A 21679-nucleotide genomic window follows, 5' to 3' on the forward strand; every position below is an offset into this window, starting at 1 on the left:
TTTTTTTCCTAAAATAAAATTGTTTGGGTTTTTCAGGGGTGGGATGGAGTAGGAAGAAAGACATGCTGGAACACCTGTTCATCCACTTTAAAACTTACTAGGGATCAAAAGATCCTTTTAGGAATGCACTTAAGTAAGGAGCAGTGGTGTAATTTGACTGATTTCAGTGGAGTAGGTTCTCTTTATTCCAGAGCTCCATTTGATCCAATATCTGTTTGCATGGGGGAAAAATAAGTGACCTTATATGTACCATGATTTGAGGAAAAGGAAATTAGGGAGCAGATTCTGAGCTTAGGCACACAACTGTCTGTGCAATTACTGAGGTTACACACAGAAATCAGATAACTGCACATAAACAGCCACTTCCAGTTATTTACATACATAATTACCCAATTTGCGTTCATAATCACAATAAGTGCATGTACTTAAATACTTGGAATATTTGGTCCTAATCTTTCCAGCTAAATTCTGCCCTTTTACAACTGTACAACAACATGGGCTTCAGAGACCCATTGTCTTGCCTGTTAAAGCCATCTCAAGAGTGTGGTGTCCTGCAGGCTCCAGAACGGTTAGCTCAATCCCATGACTAACAGATTGACATATAGCACACTTCTTTGATCTTTTCGTGTTATAGTCAAAGGGCATTATACTTTGCACTTAAATAATGTTTTTCAGCTGTAGATCCCAAGGCATCCAACATAAGCGAGGAAGCATGATCTCCATTTTACTGTGACAGAGTGCTAGAATCCAATTCTCCTGACTTCCAGCCATGATCTCTGTTAGACCCACACTGCCCACTTGCAATCCCATTGAAGTCATGGGTCTCTGAAGTGAGCATGGTTGTATTGTTCTTGGGGGAGCAGGTTATCCTTTATAAAAGCCCTCCCTCCTTCATGTGTAACTAAAGTACAGAGAGTAGCTTGCAGAATCTCCCTACGTGTACATACAGAAGCTCATCCAATAAAAGATATTACCTCACCCAGCTTGTCTCGCTAATATCCAGGGATCCTAATAGCCCACAGCTACAACAACACTGCAAATAGTGGAATTAATTTTTTTATACAACATTAATATTTATTTTAAAGCATTTTTATCAATTTAAATTTTCACAGAACGATGGGGGAAGGGGTCAACATCACAGCTACAAACATCCAAGTAAACCTCCTTCAGCCAAAGGGTAACAAAGTAAGTTCTCAGCCGGCATTTTCCTTGCATATTTCCATTACCGGGGACGGAAACATTTCCTCGTGGGCTGCGAGCGTGGGGGGTGAAACTGACCTTTGCTGACATTTACCAATAACCCTCCAAACCCGCCGAGCCGCCGCGGGGGCTAGCAGCTGAACCCCCCCCAGTTCCCTGCTTGCCCGGCGGGCGCTCTGGGGGTGGCTAGGGGCGCTGGGCCTGATGCGGGGTGGTGGGGGGGACGGACTGAGGCACCTGCGGGCCAGGTAGGCGGTGGGCTGCTCCCGAAGCACCTCCGGGGCCCGGGCAAAGGGGGCTCCCGGGGGGAGGGGGGAATGCAGCCCCTCGGCAAGGCCAACGCTCAACCGCGCACCCCACCCCCTTCTCGGGGTGTCTCCCATGATGCTCCGCGCACTCCCCTCACTTCCGGTGTCCGGCAGTGGCAGCTGCTGACGGCGCCCCCGATCCCCTGGCGCAAGGGAGACGGGAGGAGGCGGGGCTAGGGGCGGGGCTTACGGAGGCCCGTGTCCGGCGTCCTCCAGTGGGAGCGCAGCAGGGGAGGGGAGGGAGGCCGCACCAGCCTCGCCGGCCACGCCCCCTCACCGGTCTCGGGCCCGCGCCCGCGCGCCCGCCGCCTGGGAGCGCGCGCCAGGGGGGGCAGCGGGAGCGCGCCCCGCCCCCCGCTAGTTTTTCCCCCCTCATCCCCACCCGTGAGGAGAGACATTGAGTGACCGAAGGAGCCAAAGCTCCGGCCGCTCCGAGACCCCGCTCCCCCGCCTGGGGCCCAGGTAAGAGAGACCCCCCCCCAACCAGGCTCCCCCCGCACCCCGGGGGCTCGGCACGGCTGCCCGGTGCCCCCTCCTCTGAGGAGAGTGGCCGGTGAGGGGAGGGGGCCTGACTCCCCCAGCCCGCTCTCTCCGCTTCTCCCGGCCCCTCAGGGGAGAGGGATTCGGCCCGCCACCCCGAGCGACCTGCCCTCCCCAGCCTGGTCCGGGGCTCCGGGCTGTCCCCGGGCACCGGCCGCTCCCCCCGCCTCGGCTGAGCGCTGGGTCCCGGGCAGCGCGGCGACGCGTCCCGCTGAGGGGGGGCGGGGGTCCAGGTGCCGCCGGGGCGATGGGGAGCACGAGCCGCTCGTAGTCCGGGGGGGGGTCGTTAGGGAGGTAGCTGCCCCCACTTCCCTCGGGTGGGGCGGGGGGGTTGAGCACGGGAGTCGCGCGGCGCTTCGCGGGTGGGCGGCGCTGGCCTGGCGGAGGCGCCCCCCGCTCCCCCCCCCGGGGAGATGAGGGAGGCAGTTACCCGCCTCGCCCCCCGGGGTGCCGGCAGCACAGGGGGGCAGGCTGGGGGCGGTGCTGGAAGCCTGATTCACCCGGTGCCGAGGACACCCCCTCCCTGGCTGCCTCGGGGGAGAGTTGTTCCCCCCTCCCCCCAGGAGTGGGGTAACGGGGGGGGTGTCAGTGCCGCGATCCCAGGTGCTGGGGTCCTGACAGTGGGGAGGCTGTCTGAGCCCAAATGTCTCCTCTGCCCTGAAAACACCCTTCCCTATCCCTGAACCTCTCTGAGCCCCCTGGGGGCCGCTGGGCAAAGCCCACTGCACTCTGGGGGGGGGGGGATTTTCCCTTTGTGGAAGGGGTATGGAGCCCCCTTGGGCACGCGTGACTGACTTGGCGTGGGTGAATGGGTTAACTAGGTGAGTGGCAGGGTTTAACCCCCCCTCCCCCATGACTCGTCCCCCCTCCTCCCTCTCCCCCCTCCCTGTAACCTCCAAAAGGGGAATTTTCCAGCTGGTAATTTCTGCTGCGTCAACACCCAGCTCAAGGGAGAGGAGAGGAGACAAGGGGGCATTTTAACAGCAGCTCCACTTGCAAATAACAAGCCTGAATTCTGGCTCCAGAATTAAAAACCTTTCCACCCCCAAAAAATCAGCATCTGTGCAAGTTGGACCAAGAGTTTGTCAAGAGTGTGGTTCAAAACTGCTTGGAAAAAGGGATGAGGTAATAATACTGGTGAAGCATGTTGTATTTCTCTCTCTCTCTCTCTCTCTCTTTTTAAAGCCAGGCCTGTTTTGGGTTATTGTCTCCCCCTAAAGCCAGACACAGATCGCCTGGCCTTGCCTCCATTTTAATTGCAGGCTGAAATGGGGGAAGTGACCCTATTAAAAAAAATAATAACCTCCAAACAATGCCTCTCCTCTTTGGAGATGTAGGTGATTTTTAATATACTTGTAACAAGTGCAAAAGTGACTGAAATTGTTTTCTGTCAGGGTGAAAAACTATGTGCATAACGTCCTCCTCCCCATCGAAAAAAAACAAAGTATTTGTAAAAATAGGGAGGAGAGAAGAGGTGTTTATGAAGGTGTTTGTAAAATAAGGGGTTGTAGTACTGGATTGCCTTTGTGTCCCTGTAAATAGACATGTCAGTTTCACAAAGTAATACAAGTAGTGTCTGATAACTCAATCCCAGATGACAAATAGAGAATGGAGCAGATTTTCGAGACTGTTATAGTGGGAGGATTTCTCTTTGATGGGGGAAAAAAATTGTTGATACTTAATGCACCACTAAAGAACCTGTGTTAAAATGTGTAATTGAACACTTTGAAGAAATCAAAATAAGTAGAACAATATTTTTTACACCTGGCAAGGAAAATATAAACAAAGAAAGGTGTAACAGAGACTTTTAATGACTTTCCACATGCTTTCTATTTTACAATCTCAGCGATTCATTCGGCATGGATTATAGGGACAAGATTATTATCAGCATTGTTTAAAGATATGCTAATTAGCAAACGTGTTTTGCAAACAGTGCTATTGCAGACACCTGTACCGACGTTCTTACATGCATTTTAATTGCCTCACTTGTATTGTTTTTTACATTTAGTTAATTTAGTATGGGTCTAGCTCCCAGTTGTCCTCAACAAAATATTTATTACATGTTCAAATTTTATGTCTAGTTCCATTTTTGTTAAATTACCTACCTTAAAGAGACTTTTTCCAAAGAGAGGATGGTGCAGGGAGAAGGGGGAACAGAATGATAATTGAAAGAGAGAACAAGGTAAGGTGATTTTAAAAACAGACAAAAACAAGGGTGTAATTTTACAAAAGAAGCTTACAGTTACTGGATATTTTTTCCACTTGTATATTTTATTGTATATCTTCATAACTATTATTGCAAGAGTTAGCGAAAATGCATTTACTTCTTATGGCAAGTTCTATTTTATTGTGGATTAAATTTGGCTTTACTGATTTGAATTAAAAGAAATGGAATTTAACCATTGTTTGTCAAGTTCTCTATTTTTAAATCATTTTAGTGATAGAAAAAATGGGTGGAGCAGTGTATTATTAGTCACAACATTTTCAACATGTGGTGAAGAATTATCACTTTGAGGTGTTTTTGGGAGCTAACAGAAGCTGATAGAGAAGATTGCCCCATGGGCCACACTGGGAACTACATAATGTTTGTATTTGCTGGAATTCTCATACACATGTTCCTGAAAATTATGATTTGGTTTGATAGACTAATGGGATAATTGCAGTTTAAATAGAAAATTATAGACTTTTGTTTTTCTGATGGGACATTTCCTCATGTTCCAACTTCACTATTATAGTAAAATAGCATCTTTTTAGATGCCAGTCACTTTCACTTACTTTGTTAGTTTTCATGTAAGTGATTGGAAATAAAGTTTTATATTAGTGCTATGTGCAAAACTGAGAGTAGATTTTACAGACTTTAAGAGTGAAAATGACAATTTCATATTTTAAAAGCTATATAATGTAATTTCTGTTAATGTGGTGATATACATTTTAATAAGTTGAACCTTTGAAAATATGACCTGTACACATGATTCTTAGAGACTAAAGAAAATGGGCCACTTTCTCTCCATGGTCTGTGTTTTTTCTGGGACAGTTGTACAGCAGTGGATATGTTCAATGCAAGAGGCTTTTATAATTGGAAAGCTTAGAGGAAAACTAGTTTGGCAAGTAGTCTCCCCCCCCCCACACACCTCCTCCCTCCCCGCAAAAAGGAAAGGTCTTTAGCCTGTTACTTACCGTTTTTATATTCATTCATGCTCTGGCACGGTGTTGCGTTGATGTGAGATGGGGTATATTTTGAAACTGTTTTTGCCTTGCCTTCTCTTCCCAGTTGAAGTTCCTCCTAATAACACCCATTTTGATCTATTATATACATATGCTTAAAGTTTTTAACGAAATGTTTCCTGTCTTGCCAGCTGAAGGCTACCACCCAATCCACATTTTTGTTCCTAGTTAGTATTTCCTACAACGGCCCAACTTTTTCTAAGGCTTCTTTCTCAGTGACTATTTTTGCCTGTGTTAACTTGCTACTCTGGAGCACTCCATGATGTATTCTGAACTGTCTTGCTCTGGTGTGAAGCACTTACATGGGTTTTCCTTGCTCCTACATGCTTAGTTTAATGGGCAAACAAAGGGGTAAAGAGAGGGCTTAGTTTAAATCTTTGAACAGCTACCTGCTGTTCTAATGGTTATTCCTTATACTCATTGTAATTCCTTGGAGCCAGCAGTTTCTGTCCATTACTGGCAACAAACTACAGTAGAAAATTCTGACACTTTACACAAAAGGATTAATATAACATTTTTATTTTGTTGTCAGTTTACTGCTGACCTATCTTAAACTTTCTGAATGTGCAGTGTACTTATACAATATGTCTCTAACATTTATGTATCTTACAGTTCAATAATGATAATGGAAAATGTCCTGTGTGGTTGTCTGTAAATTGCAGATACAATAAAAAGGACCGAACAAAGTTGTGGGATGCATAATTTTTGCTTAGCGTGCAATGATGATACTGGTTCTTTAATGATGCCTGTGATATTTCATGCTGCTTACCTTAAGATATAGACATGGACATATTTCAAGCGTTAATTTTTTTGTATCAAAAGAATATTCTCTGATGGTCTTGGCTAGTTCTTATTTCCCAATCTACGTGATTTCCCCAGACCTTCTACTGAATTAGTTGTCACTGGTGTTCTATCAGTCTTAGGGCAGGGGAGAGAAGAATTTTGACTCCCACAGCCCAAAGTATTAAATTACTTATCTGATGCTGCCTTGATGTTTTTGAATGCACAGCAATTGGGAGATTTGGGTTCTGATCCCACCTCTGCTAATGACTCAGTGTGCGAGTCACATAATCTCTATGTATATCTTTGGTCATCTGTAAAATGGTGATGCTAATGCTTACCCACCTCTTTAAAGGGCTTCCAAATTCATAGATGATGTGTTCTATTAGCACACAGCATGCTTCTTCGTCTTAATTAATTAATGCAAAATAGTCTGAAATTTTGGGTACGTTTGTCAAACATTATGGTATATTTCTGTAAGAGATTTGTATTTCATTCTTCCGTAAAGTCATCAGCAATATAGTTAGAGGAAATTACAGTTGTAATTTTCTTACCTAAGCACACTTTAAGGAAACATTCATTTTTTAAATTGAAGTGTGGATTTTTCATTATTCTTGAATTCTTTGCTGAAGATGGGATTATTGACAGAACTCTAGTTAGATGGAACCATGATCTGCTTGATGTTAAAATTTGATACACGTGTGTGTGTGCATGCACAAGAATGAGCAATATGTCTGTAGATATGTGCAGTAGCTAGTTGAAAAGTAACTGGTACAGTTTCCCTTTAAATAGATGCGTACTTGCACTCCGTTCCCGTATTATTATGGCGTTTGTTCCTGTTCAATTATTTATTAACTTATACATTTATATACTAACTATTCATATTAGTTATCTAAAATTCACTTATATAATGAGGTTGGGGTGGGAGTTTCCAGATATGGGGCAGCAAAGAAGTCTAAAATATTCTACACATACAGTTACTGGTGTATGTGCTGAAATATACTTAGTAACTAGAATAGCAGGGTATATGTGCCAAGAATTTAGCTACTGACTGTATTTAGCAAACTGAGCAGGGGCTCACTTACTGAGGAATAGTTAAAATTGAGAGTAGTTCCACACTTACCCAGTTACCTTTCACAATTTTTTCTTAGGTTATTACTAAAGCTCTTTGGATATAAATGACCTGCTGTGTTCCATCCAAGCCAGTCTTCTCTTTGTCACAAGTTAAGCAATGTAGAGTCAGGAAAACATATCAGAAAAGGCAGTTGATCCTATTGTCTATTAACTGCTCTTGGCACTTGATATCAAATGCTTGCAGAGAAGATGCAAAATCTTAATTGTGCATTACTGTAGCATTGGGCGAAACTTCTTCCTGACCCTGCCTGGCTGAAGCATGAGGATTGATTAGTGTGTATGTCTATCTGGTAGTTGGAAAAAGCGTTCTCAATACCAGCTAATTTGGGGACTAAGCCAGATAGCCTGGATGAAAAATACCTGTGCTGCCACACCCGTCAGAACTATGCCCCCGATGTTTTAAATAATGAAATGGGTGTGAAATGTTTTTATTTGTAACATATTGTCAAACAGTTTTCTATTTACGATTAAAAAAAAATCTTAACTTACTATCGCCATATCCTTCTTGGTTTCATTCCATTTCCTTTTTATTTTTTTGATAGATTGTTAGATTTAAATTCTATTTATACAAAAAAAAATAGAAAGGGATGTCTGTCTACCATGCTAAATTACCGTAAATACCAAAAAACAGATTGTCCACAAAACACCAAACATGGTGTATTTAATTCTGCAGTGTTTTAGTGTTTTCTGTCTCTTTTTATCATCCTTGACTTTCTTTACTTATGTTAAATTCTCTACCTCAACTTTTACATGTTGTTTCTCCCTTGTCTCCTGCAAAATACTTCTCAATTCCATACTTCTCTTCTCTAATGTCTCAGAATTGTTCCTCTTTCTTTCACCCACCCCTTTTCACATTGAACTTGGAAACTTTGTCAGACATCCCATAGTGAGTGTACTAAACCAAACAGGCAAAAAACAGTAAGAAGGGTGAGGAGATCTCACTCTTTAGGTGCAATACTGGATGAGATATAGTTTCTAATGCTGGGATTCCTGCTAGGGTGCTTGCTGTTCTTTGACCTGCCTTTGGGGGCTTGACATACTTCTCAAGCATCCTCTAACTAAGGTATCCTGCTTTTCAGATGCTTTATTTGCTAATTCCTGTTTTTTCCTCTGTGATGCAAGCCCCAGTGGTGTGAAACACTGCTGGAGCTGTTGTTCTGTCTCTGCTACATAGGTTACAGACTGAGGGCGCAGAGATGTGGCAGATAAGCAGTGTTTATGTGGCATGGGGGTGAGGGAAGGAGATGGAGAGAAAGGAGGGGAATGAATAGAGGTGGGAGGACATGAGGAAATGAATTAGAAGTCAAGTACAAAGGGAATGCAGAGAGAGGGGATGAGAGGAGAAATAATAAGGAGAATATTGTGTTCTACATTGTATTCCCACACTGAAGCATTTTGAAGTTGAGAGGTTTATAGATCATGGTAACTTCTAATATCACAAAAGACTGATTTAATTAGTGGGCTGTGAGGGAGGATGCCATCCAGCCATAAGTATCAGCAATGTTATCAAGTGGAATAGGGAGGTTCTTGCTAATTTTTTGTTTGTGTTGGTGTAAAAAAATCCTGCTTCTTTAAGTTCAGTTAAGTATCTAGTTGTACTTCCTTTTGTATCCTTGCTATTTTTTCAGAAGTTTCTCAGATTGCTAAAGGGCAACAGTTCATTTAGTGTCCTTGTGCAGTGCTTTTCTGTAACGGTGATTTGCTCTAAATGGAAGATGGATTCAATAGGGCTGGGAATAGAACCCATGTCTCCTACAGACTTCCTGTATTGTACTGGACAGATTATTTTAATCTTTGTCAAACTTAGTTGCCTTAGCAAAATCCATTTTAGAGAGATCTCATGTCGGGGGGGATGTTTGTTTATTAAGACTATTGAGGCGCTTGGATGGATGGTGTAATAGAAATGCAAAGTATAACACCACCAAAGTAAACACTTCACAATGCATTTAATTTTTTTTCACATTACTTACTTTTGGGACATATTGTTTGTTGAGATCATTAGGCATTCCTTGACTGTACTCCTGTGTGCTGGAAGTGTGAGGTTTTTATACTGTAAATTTTTCCTTTGCCTGATCACTGTAGTAACTGTATTCTGTTTTATTGTTATAATATCAGTGTATTTTTAAATACCTTTCTTTGGCAGTGTGTCACGCTTCAGATAGAAGGAACTTCTGTATAACAGAGAGATTCTTTTGGTCTCTTGTGAAAGCCATGAGGCCACTTCTTTAATATTATAAAGATTCAGTTCCTGTATTGAAAGGGACTTGGAAGCATTGGGTTCAGGATTTCTTTCATAATGAGTTCTGCTGACCACATGTCTATTAATAGTATACAATCCTTAGTTAATTAAGACTGGAATCAGTATTTTTAAAATCATCTGCAAACTTAATAAAGTTTGCTTTCTATGCAGCTGATTTTAGACATTAACATTTTTGTGCAATTGTTCAGGAATATTTCTCTTCATGAGATGGTAAATATAATAGTGTTTTGCATGATTTAACAGGTATACCAGTTTAAAGCACATGCTTTCTTTTTATTATTAAATAATAACTTTTAGTTTACTACTTAGACAACTTCCAGGCTTGGCTTTTTTTAATTGTTGCCTGTAAGAATGTGCAAGTCATAATATGTAATATCTGACTTAAAATTTACTGACTTTTAAATAGCTTAAAATTAAGATTATTGTTTCTTCTCTTCTTCCTTCCCAGTTACAGGACAGTTGATGAACCTTCCAAAGCCTGTTACCAGAAACGCTTTCCCTCCGTTCATTAAAACATGTATGGTGTACCATGACACCTCGTGGCATTTATCTTTACTAAAGAAAACAGTTTTCAACTACTGGTAGGTTCTGAACGCTTAAAGTTGCTTTTTAGTTTGTGTGTGGTGGGGAGAAAGCATTACCGTGAGGACTTTGAATTGTCTTTAACCTTCGTTATCAATGTTAAGTTAAAATTTAATTTAAAAACTTAACACAGAATTAAAACCTGACGCAAATTTCTTTGATTTCTGTACTGCTCCTAACTTCTGGCATGGGCACCTTCATTAATCCTGATCAGTCTGTTGTTCTCTCTGAGTAAATGAGAAGCCGGAAGAGAGACTATCACAGGACTCAAAACAAGAAAAAAAAGTAGGGGTGATGCAAAAACAGGAAAGGTAGGAGCTTCACTGCTCTTACTGTTCCTATTCTAGCTCAGCCTCAGTTCTATGAAGCCTAGCCATGGTCAGATGCAAACAAGAGTTAGCAGTGATGGACCATAACAACAGAGTGGACATTTGTAGTTCTTTTGTATTTAGAAAAAACAGCTGTGGTTCCTCAAACTTTCTTAGACTTGCTGAAATAGTATGGCTTTAATGCTATGTCATTAAAAAAAACTGGTATTGTTGATCTGAAAATTGATTCCCTTCCTTAAGGGAGCTAGTCTGTGACTAATAACTGTACAGAACACAGCTCTTAGAACATAGGTATGTGAGTTTCAGAAAGTGGCTAGCCCTTTTAAAAGAGAGTGCACCTGGGACTGAGGAATATACTGAAAAATCTTGTTATGATGGAGTTACAGCACACAAACTAAATTTAGAACAAGGTAGAGTGAAGAATTATAATTAAAACTTAAATGCCTTAAGAGTAATGAATAACATGTTTTCTTCATAATGTTTTATAGCAGGGAGATAGGTAAAACATAACAGTGAATCACATTATTTAAGAAGATAAAGTCATAACAAATAAATATACTGTCATATATAAGATTAAACACCTCATATCATTAACCCCTCATTGTCCCCCGTCCCCCCCCCAAAAAAAAAATTGTCTGAAAGTCGCCTCTTCATCTGTAAACTAAGTTCCTGATCCTGGAAACTGTACTCCATTGGCTTCAGTGGGAGTACTCACACTATATAAAGTTACTCATGTGCATGATGAGTCTTTGCAAGATCAGGACCTATGTTTTTATACTGGATGTTCAAAGACACACTTGGTTTGCACAATGTTTAAAAGCACAGCTTGATTAAACAGTTGTCCGACAGAAGTAAGCACCCTTAATTTGATTCAAGAAACAAGTCCTTTTGGCCAGGAAAAAAAAAAATCAAAATTGTGAATTCCAGATTCCTTCAAGTATAGACCAATATCTGTGGTAAGGACAAACTGGACCTTTGGACCTGTGGTGTCACTGAGAACTAGACATGACTTATGATGAAGGCACTCCAATATACCATCTTGTCTCTATAGATAATAGAGAATGAAGACATTTACTTAAGGACCAGAATGGGTACTTGCCCTTATTTTTACTCCTGCAATCTCTACCCCTAGAAAGCACTGTCTTCTAATCTGAGAAACATTGTGGATAAGGCAGAGATCTTTACTTTTATTAGATTTTTACATAAGCAGAGAATGTTCAGCTGATAAGTCACTTAAATATCAAGAACAAGTAATAGCAGTGATGAAACAAAAGTAAAAGTCTTTGACACGGCAACTTTTCATAACTAGGGGATCCTTAGGACATGTAGGATTGGGAGACATTCATCAGAGGGATTTCAGCCTGTCTTTTGTCCCTTTTTCCTTCATCAGCTTCTAATTTCTTTTTAAAGAGAGAATTGCTTCCTCTGCGCACACAGACTACAAGAGGTATTCTTTGTCTCCCTGTGAATCTGCAAGCACTAACTTTAAGATACTGAGGTTCTCACTGGTGATGTGGCAAACATTCCTTTCTTCATAAATTTAGGCCTGATCCTGAAAAGACCAACACATGCCTTAATTTCAGTTGAATCAGTAAATTAAGCTGATCTTTGTAGAACTGAGACTTAAAATTAAATTTGGCTGTGAATATATAGTATGTAATCTGAATGTAAACATCACTGATTGATATCCAAGAGCATCCCACATCTGGAAGCTTTGTGCTTAGGGATCTTCACTATCACAAACTCTACCAAACTCAAAGGAAAGGTAACTATAGCAAGTAGCATCCAGGGCATTTTATACTTAATGGGACAATGACAAAGTGAACACCTGTGAAACATTTCAAAACTACTGCTTTGTAAAATAATAATTAGAAAAACAAACAGGTAATGTCATAGCCCTGGGCCTGTCCATGTTGATCGTGTCCATTAAGACCACTTCTCAAAAGTCATGGTGTAATGAGCCTGCAACTATAATTAGCATAATCTGGTTGAGGAATATGCAACTGAATTCTTGCACTGGATTGAGACTAATTTCAAACTGCAGGAAAATTTCTTCCTTTTAGAGATTCTTATGATAGAGGGTGTCCAAGAACACAGAAAGACACCCAATTCAATCAATACAAGAACGGTTGGCAACTACACTCTTGGCATATTTACATGTTCTAACAGATCAGTGGATGAGGGAGGGAGTCAGCTGATTCACTCAGGCTATTTCCAAGCACTCTACCTCAGAGAACAGGTTCAAACTCTCAACCTGTATGGTGCAGATTAAGTCAGGAAACTCAAAATATGGTAGAAGATGAGAGCTTAGACATCAGTGGAGTCTACAGTTAGAAGATGACCTCTTCTAGGAGGAGAGCTGAAGGTGTCTGATGGGCCAGAAATACTTATATTATTTAGACCATGCTACTGCAATGCTAGAGATAAACAAAAACACATTAAAACCTCAACAGCTAGAACTGAAATAAGTGGGAGCAATCAGTACAGATCAATGGATCCTAGGATTCTCTTCCGTACATTCCCCCCGAAATACATCCTTACAGAAATAGGCTCTGCTTCTGGAGAGTGAGCTCTTCCATTGCAAGCATGAGTAGCAGGAAAGTGATTACTGGGAATCATCATCCATCAGCGCTTTCCTTCTGCTGCTTTTTCTGACCCATTAAGTAGGTGGAGTAACCCAAGCACAGACACAATCCTCTTCTGTTTTTCTGTTTTCCGATTAATTTGTAGTAGTGTAAGAATACACCTATGCATGCCTTCCTGTACATTTTATTTTTCCAGTGTTCTCAACTAGAGCCAAGTGAAATTGACAAGCATCCTGTGTCCTATTCTGCAAGCAGCAGAGTTGAAAGTGTGACCCAACCTAGCAAAGTTCGTCTGCACTGGAATTTTAAAAATGTTGGAATGCTGGGGGATGGGTGTGTGTGTGTGTGTGTGTATGGGTGTGTGTGTGTATAAGAGGACATGGGCAGGTGATAAGGGAAAGAGAAACATGGGATGCATTCATTTAATTTTACATGGTAAACTTTTGGACTGAGTTTCAGTTCTTTCTTAATCTGTTAGCTGAATCTGTTTTATCTTGATATCTGTGAGCAACACTTGCATTTTTTTGTCTATATTCCAGTTAAGCTTTTCCCCCAGGAGAGTATGGAATGGTAGATTGTTCTTAGTATGGCATATAATACATCCATTAATACAGAATGGGCAGGGATGGTGTCCCTAGCCTCTGTTTGCCAGAAGTTGGGAATGGACGACAGGGATGGATCACTTGATGATTATCTGTTCTGTTCATTCCCTTTGGGGCACCTGGCATAGGCCACTGTCGGAAGACAGGATACTGGGCTAGACAGACCTTTGATCTGACCCAGTATGGCCGTTTTTATGTTTTCTTATAAATAATAGGCTACTATAAAATATGTCCTTAGTTTGTTTTTTTTTCCACTCTCAAGGCTATGTACTATTTAATTTTACACAGGCTAAATTATTTGTGAACTTTTTTGGTTAGATTTTTTTTTTTGGACAAAAACCTTCTCCTGGATGATGCTTTGGATTGATCAAAGAATTTTATAATCTGTGTTTTTGTTGCTGTTTTCCTTCTGAGCAAAAGAAACAAAATACCTTAGAATTGTTGTCTCCAAGATTTTTATGGGGGACAGTTCTGTAGACTTACCTTGCAACCATGAAGTGTGTTTTCTGCCTCTCATTTTATTCATGACTAAAATGTGATGTACCAGGTTTTTTTATTTTTTATTTTTTGGAACCCTTTAATTTTAATTGGGTTAAATCTTAATCTTGGGACTACTCATATGTGTAATGTTGACAGGATAGTCCTATAACCATTTCCTATTTTAAAGGACTGTTCTAACTTAACTGATGATTCTTGAGTTTTGGTAAGGCTGCTACTCTGTCCTGAGGGCATACCTGTATGCCTAGGTATTGGTGGTGTAAAATCAACAATTTCTGAATTGCTTAGAGTACTTAGCACAGTGGAGATAAGATTAGTGCAGGGTTGTGCCCTTAAGGTTCTAAATTTCAGATACTAATTCAGTCTGAAAACTAAATAGTTAGTTTTACTACTATGTGTAAGTGCATTTTTGTTTAGAAACAATTTCTATACTATTTTTGCAGTCCGTTTATTAATATGCTTTCACTAGAATCAAATTACTATATTTGCACATTAACTTGTGGAGAAAATATGTTCAGACTACAGTTTATTGTTTGGGTGGGGGAGGATTTGTCAGCGTCCCTACAGATGAGCTTTCATGGTTCACTGGCCTCTTGGAAGGCAGTGTTGTGGCAACCTTCCTTCACCAGAGTACAGATTTTTCCTCCCTCTGGAGGGTGTTATAATAACTGATAGATCAATCAGAAAGGTCCTGTAGACTACAGAGGCTTTCTAATGTCAGAGACTGGGGATGCTGTCTCTGCAGGGTCCTTATTCCTTTGTTCCCTGGAAAGTGAGAGGCTGTACTTAGGAAACTAACGTGGTAATAGAGCATAGTAATGCAGAGCAGTGGTGGAATTGACCATATTTCAAAGTTCAGCCTGGTAAAATACTAAAGCCTTTGAATGGTATATCTAACATACATTTTCTAAATCATTGGAAATGAGCTCTCCAAGGTTTGTTAGCTGTTTTTATCAATTAAAATGTTCTCTGCTCAGATTGGTTAGCAGAATAATTTATTCACTTGTACAATAAAAGTGGTATTAAAAAACTATAAATAGCCTGATCTCCATAGTATCTGTTATATAACACTGTCAAAGTAGTAGACAATTGCATTTTAATTTAATTTTAAATGAAGCTTCTTAAACATTTTAAAAACCTTATTTACTTTACATACAACAATAGTTTAGTTATATATTAAAGACTTATAGAAAGAGACCATCTAAAAACGTTAAAATGTATTACGAGCACGTGAAACCTTACATTAGCATGAATAAATGAAGACTTGGCACACCGCTTCTGAAAGGTTGCCGACCCCTGCTCTAGATTGAGTGAAGTGGTGCTTTAAACTGTAGCTAGCTGGCCAGTCGGGGCAGGAGGTGTGAGTTGAGCTAATAATGGAGTGGGAGCTCAGCTATTCTGTGCTGCTAATACACTCTGTGCAGCTCAAATATTTTGTGGTGTGACCGCTGTCATGTGAACTAGGCTAACTTGAGTGAAGTTAACGCAAGCTAACACTACAGTGAACCTAAGCAGTGGGTTGGTTGTTAGTATTTATGTAACTACCATAGGAAATCAGGCAGACTGTTGTAGATGGAGGTCTGGGTTGGGGGTGCCCTACTTTTTTCAACCTCGATTCATACCACATTATTGGATATTTTATAAATGTGTTGCTAATATTTTTTTTTTTTGAGGAAGCTCTGTTTCTGTTGTGACCCCAATGAATACTTTCCAAGTAAGAAATTATACAACACTTTAAACTTGGATACATTCTATTTGAAGTTTTTCCTAAAGGCTGGAAGTTTGCATGTGATAGTTGTGTATTGGAAACGGGTTGCGTAAAGTAAAATTCCGTGGAATTAAGGAGGAATACATAGCGCAAAGGTAGAATTTATGAAACTAAAATTTTAGTGACATCACATATGATATACTGGTGAAAGGAGCTGGATAGACACATTATCCAAGAATAATGGGATTTGATCTGGAAAAGAGGACCAGCATTCTCAATCTGAGATTTAGACGAAGATATTTTTTCAAGGGTACCTCATATTGGAAGAAATTGTGGAGTGAGAGAAGATTTATGCATATATGGTGGACATATCCACTCATTAGAGAGTATTAGGATGCAGCTTATTACCAAATACCACAATTGTTGGATATTTATAACCAAATGATCCTTTGGTAATCCTCCTGGGCTTTCTATCAGAAATGGTCACACACAAGGAAGTAAAGTGTTACTCTCATCTGCTAGTAGCTGCAAGGTTACGGGTAGCCTTGGAAAAAGATAAATAGTCCAACACTAGAGAAATCATTCAAAAAATGTGGGAGGTTTTTACGTAAAAATTGATGCACCAATTGTGTACCCAACACTATAGACAGAGGACAAATACTCTAGTCACTTAGCTATTTGGTTACGAATTATTCAATACTCAGATTATACTCACCTCTTTCCCCCTCCTCCCCCCCCCCAAAAAACGAAAAACACTTTCCAACTTCTTTGAATATTAACAACTGATAGACCTGCTTGACTTGTTAAATGTGTAAGCAGAAGTTTCACTCAGTTTTATAAAATCACCAAAACATCATGTTATGGTAGTATGAAGATGCTCACTCTGTAATATGGTAACACCTTATTTAATCATCAGATCTTTATTTTATTACCTTAAGTTTCTCTAAAGCTCATTGTTGTAATGATTGTTTTGTCTCCTGATATTTACATAGCAAGGATTTGTAAAGAGGTTAACTTCTTAAATATAGCTTCAGAAAATATTTCTAATGACATCAGTAATTATTTAAGTAGGTAATACTGTTTTGTGATGAGTGAAATATTGGTAACAGGATGTCTGCCAAAAAAGCCAATACAGGTCTTACTTACATTTTGCTTTTAATAACTGTGCAGACTGTTCTGATCCAAAACTGGAACTTGTCTGTTCTTGGTATTCTATTTTTTGTCTGAGCTATAGGCTAAATCTTAAATCATGTATTCTCTTCAAACTCAGCAACTCTTTGTACTTCCCACATGCTTTCTTTAAAGGCTGCTTCCTTATGTGTTTATGGGTATCTTGATAGGAAGGTAGCTATACTAAAGTTTGGTTATAGATTGATCGTGTTTGTAAAATGAGGCCTTAATCTCTGATAAAAAAGACTGTGTGTGCGCTTAACTTGGTTACATATTGACTGTAATGGGACTACTAACAACGTGTAAAGTTATGCACACAGGCAAGTATTCCAAATTTGGGACAAATTTAAAAGAAGTAAGGCATCTTTGAAATATGCAGGATACAAGTAAAGGCTTAGTGAAGAATAAACGAAGCTGTGGATAACTTCCAATTAAACAAAAAGAGATACATTTTCAAGAGTCTTACTGACATTAGAGTTTGGAGAATTAAAGCATGTCAGAGAGATCGGTAGGGTGTGTGTGTGTGTGAATGTGGAGACCATGCAGTAAATGTTTCAAAATATAAAACTAAAACTGCTCATGAAGTAAAGTTAGAGTAATGCTAATCCATACACTTAATAGTAAAACTTTCAAATTTGTTAATTTAATTGAGACCTGAATTTTAATACTCTGATGCTATGTTCGTTTAATTTTGTTCATCTATTAATGACCCTATTATTGTTAGTGAAATCATTCTGGAAGTTGTCAGTTATTGATTATTTTATTTTTTGAAATCTTTCATCTGGGTTAGTAGAACTGTGTTGGGCACGTGTATGACTTCATCTGGTAAATATTTTCATTTTAAAAAAACTGCTATTTTCTTCAAAACTAGGACTCTTCTTATTAAATAGTTCTATTTAAGTCTTTCAGGAGCCACATTACATTTAAATACTAAGTAGAACTCAGGCCTAAATAATCCAATCCGAGTTAATTGAGATCTTGTTCAGAGTATTAAAAAGAGCTTTGATAAGCTCACATTTTAATAGTTTTGTCTATGTGATGATCCGTTTTTCTAAAATTGACTTCTGCTCCACAATTTATATTTCTTTAGTCTCAGGTGCTTTCATTAGTCATTGGAGGGGCTACATTTCTATAGAACTCCCATTATTTCTCATAAATAGCTATATTTAATCACAAAGGAGGGTAGAAAACCAAAACCTTAAAACCACAAAGCAGTGTGTAAAACTGGAACACGGGAGAGGAGGATTTTGAAGCTTACTGAATTAACTACTAGCAAATTGCCTTAAATTTAACTTGTGCTAATTCCCTAGTGATCCTTGACATAAAACAGATGCTCTAGTTTGACATAGGTAGACAAAAAAACTAACGAATTCTTCTGAATTTGAGGCATATTTAATTTTCTCTCCCAAAGACCTCTTATATAAAAAGTACAATGATGTTATAAACGTGGTGAATGTGGAACAAAGTATATAAGGTGACCGGTTCTGTGACATAGATCAAGTAATTTATAACTGTTTCTCTCAAATTGGAAGATGTTAAACTTTACTAGTCAAACTGAAGACAATGTTCTTATTATTGCCCACAAATTTGAAGGTGACAGATAATGTGGAATTCTCTTAGTGCGATGGTCACTAGTCCTCACAAATATTTTCACCACCTTGCAAATTGATGTCAGAAAGAGTGTGTGTGTGTGTGTATGTATGTATGTATATGTATATATATAAATTTTATTTTATGGTCTCCTCTTGCCTATCACTCCCTCTGGAAAGACCCACAAGAAGTTTCTCCAAAGACTTAAGATACCAGTCTCCAGACTTTCTTCAATTTAGGGAGAAGGGAATGAGAAATTCAGTCATTCTTTCCAGTAGTGAGGTGTTATCAGTTTTTTCCACTTTTCTTTTGTAGCTATTCTGCCAGAATCAGATTTACTGTTGAGTGATTTTTGTTAGTCTCAGAGCTAGCTTGCTCCCCTTCCCTCAAGTAGATGAATCTAAGAACCCAAAGATTAGAAAATTCTCAGCATGCAGTACATCTCTTTGCATCAAACTTGTCTTCACTTTCAAGGCCCTTCACGGCCTATCTCTACCCTACTTGTTATGTCATTGTCTATCGGGAAGTTGACTCCCGCCTCTGATTGGTTGCTGATGCCACCCTCCATTTCCTACTTATTAAACTTTTAAACAAGCACTTTTATGTTTTCTCCTATGCTGTCCATCACACTTGGGAGGAGCCTCCACCCCCCCATAAACATCTGCAAAGTTATTGAAAGATGCTCCTTCAAAACGGTCCTTAAACTTTTATTTTTCCATGATACCTAGAAAAAGTTGATAGCACAGCAGCTGAGACCATTGTCTGTTATGCTGACCAATATTGTCTCATTGTTTTCTTTTACTCTGTTTTGTCTCTTGTGTTATCCTTAGATTGTGGGACAGGGCCATCTTTTTGTTCATGTTTGTTCTACCACAGTGGGATGTTGGTCCATGACTAAGGCTTTTAGGTGCTACAGTAATACAACTACAGTGCTTTTGCAGTAAGCCACTTTTCGTGGCCCTGCAGAGCCTGGTTTCCAGTACTCTTACCACTCTTGTACTTAATATTTTAGTAGAGCCTGAACTCAGAGCAGAATAATTGAGCTCCTCAACTCTCTTTGGGCCAATCCTCACTCCAAACTGGCTTTAGTTCTCATGCAGTCTGCATCTATCTTGTCTGACAATACCACAGCTACTTACTGTCAGCCCTGTGCCTCAAGATTCCTGGCAGATTTGCATGGCCTACACTCCAAAGACCCTGCCCCATAGGGAAATATTTTGGGGGAGAGTCGAGCGTTTCATTCCCCTCCCCCCCAAATGTATCCTTCAACCTTCTTCCTCTTTAGTGCCCTTAGAAATATGGGCAAGCAAACTAGGATCATTCAACTCCTGCCCTTCTTTGATTAGTGATTCTTTCATCCTGCCCAGAGACTGCATCTTCTGCCAAGGGCTTGGTGAGTGGGAGGGAAGGCAATACTTGGTCCTTTATTGCTAGACTCTAGAATCTGGTACGAATATACTGAACAGGAAATAGCCAAATCCAGTGAGAAGCTCTCCTCATCCAGTGAGACTAGCAAGTGCTCTGTCTGTAAGGACAAGGCTAGTAAAGATTGATTCAGGTTAGCTCCAGGGGCTCAGTCTCAAAAGGGTCTAGTCAAAGAAGCCCTGCTTGAATTTAAAACAAACAAACAAAATGAAGAAAAGCAGCAGGAGATTCATATCACAAGCTAGCACAGGTTCCTTTATCCTAGCCACCTTCAATCTAGACACTTACACTGATTTCATCACTGTGGTACAAATGGCTTTTCTCTGATGTAACATAACTAGTAATGAGATGTATATCCAGAAGGCAGACAACACACAAAGAAAAAACATATATATAGCCAAAATAAGCTGAAGGAAACACAAGTAGTGGCAGAGGTCTTCCTTATCAAATGCTAGGGAAATTATCTGAACTTCAGATAGAAGGCATTGAAGAAGAAACCCAAGAAAGGCTGCTGCTGCCTAAATTCTTCAAGATGGGTGAAAATGTTGCTAAATACTCTTGATATTATCCATAGCAAAATGAGGAAAAGTAACTCCAAGGGGAGCCTATTTCCAACGAAGTCCAAGAAGTTGCTCCCTTTCATGTAAACTTTCATGTTGGAATGGGAACACCAAAAGGAAAGAAGACACACATTAAAAAAACAAAAAAAACCCTGTTCACTTCATAACTGAGATTTCTTGCATCTTCCTATGAATGAATGGATGGATGATGGACCACTCATCTGATCCTATATGGTTGTTCCAATTTCATAAAAGGCAAAGCTGACTTCTACAGCCTCTAAAAGTAGATGCAGCAGTGGCCTCTTTAATAAAAAATACTGTCCTTCCATTTCAGAAGGGGGGTTTCAGGAGCCCACTAGTACAAAATTATGAAGCTGTGGCAGTCATGTTCAAATCATCAATCACAGTATTTGTAGCCTAGACAGATCTAACAGTTTTTTTCCTTCCAAGTCCAAACACTGGAAGAACTGATTTTCAAATGTTCTCTCACTTTGATGAGAGAAGACTCTGTCTAATTCTTGTATAGGGTCTCTAAGGCTATGTCTGCGCTACAGCCAGATCGATGCTCTGGCGATCAATGCACCAGGGGTCAATTTAGCGGGTCTAGTGAAGACCCGCTAGATCGATAGCAGAGCGCTCTCCGGTTGACCCGGTACTCCACCGGGAACGAGAGGAGCAAGGTAAGTCGATGGGAGAGTGTCTCCTGTCAACCCCTATGTCGACCTAAGCTACATTGACTCCAGCTATGTTGTTCACGTAGCTGGAGTTGTCTAATTTAAGTTGACTTACCGTGGTAGTGTAGACGTGGGCTAAGATTCGTGGCATGGGTAATGGCTTCCAGTGCAATCTCCAGAACCCCTATATCTGAGAACTACTGGTTGAACCTGGAAATCTATCTGCAGTGATGTCAACCAGATATTCTGCAGGTACATAGCATCAGCCTCTTCTAATTCATGCCAGAAAGGCTAGCCCTCTTATGGGTCTTGTTTTCCTTGGTCCTTCTTTAAAAGAGCTTCTGGCTACTCCCAAGGAAGAGGATAGATATTCCCAAGGAGGAAAATCTAGGGCTTACTCCATCTGGAATTTAAACACAAAAAATAACACATGGCTACCAGTTCTACCTGTCCAAGGATTCCTCTGCCCTTGGAAGAGGCTACTATTTTCAAGCATCACTGGTCAAAGA

The 21679-nt window shown here is 40.2% G+C and overlaps 1 protein-coding gene across 9 annotated transcripts in view; it reads left to right on the forward strand.

Annotated features, from left to right (window-relative positions):
• Positions 1-1812: 1812 nt before the first annotated feature.
• The window catches only part of ZBTB46 (zinc finger and BTB domain containing 46), a 101172-nt gene continuing 81305 nt past the window's right edge, over positions 1813-21679 (forward strand). The window contains exons 1-4 of one of the 9 annotated variants that reach the window (XM_039498156.1): positions 1823-1970; positions 3106-3173; positions 4130-4230; positions 9896-10028. The gene's annotated coding sequence lies outside the window, so the exon portion shown is untranslated. Of the gene's footprint in view, positions 1971-2950; positions 3174-4129; positions 4231-9895; positions 10029-21679 lie in introns of all 9 variants that reach the window. The other 8 variants (XM_039498155.1, XM_039498157.1, XM_039498152.1 and 5 more) reach the window with 8 other exon arrangements.

Source organism: Mauremys reevesii, linkage group 13, assembly GCF_016161935.1.
Source record: "Mauremys reevesii isolate NIE-2019 linkage group 13, ASM1616193v1, whole genome shotgun sequence".
Lineage (NCBI taxonomy): Eukaryota > Metazoa > Chordata > Testudines > Geoemydidae > Mauremys > Mauremys reevesii.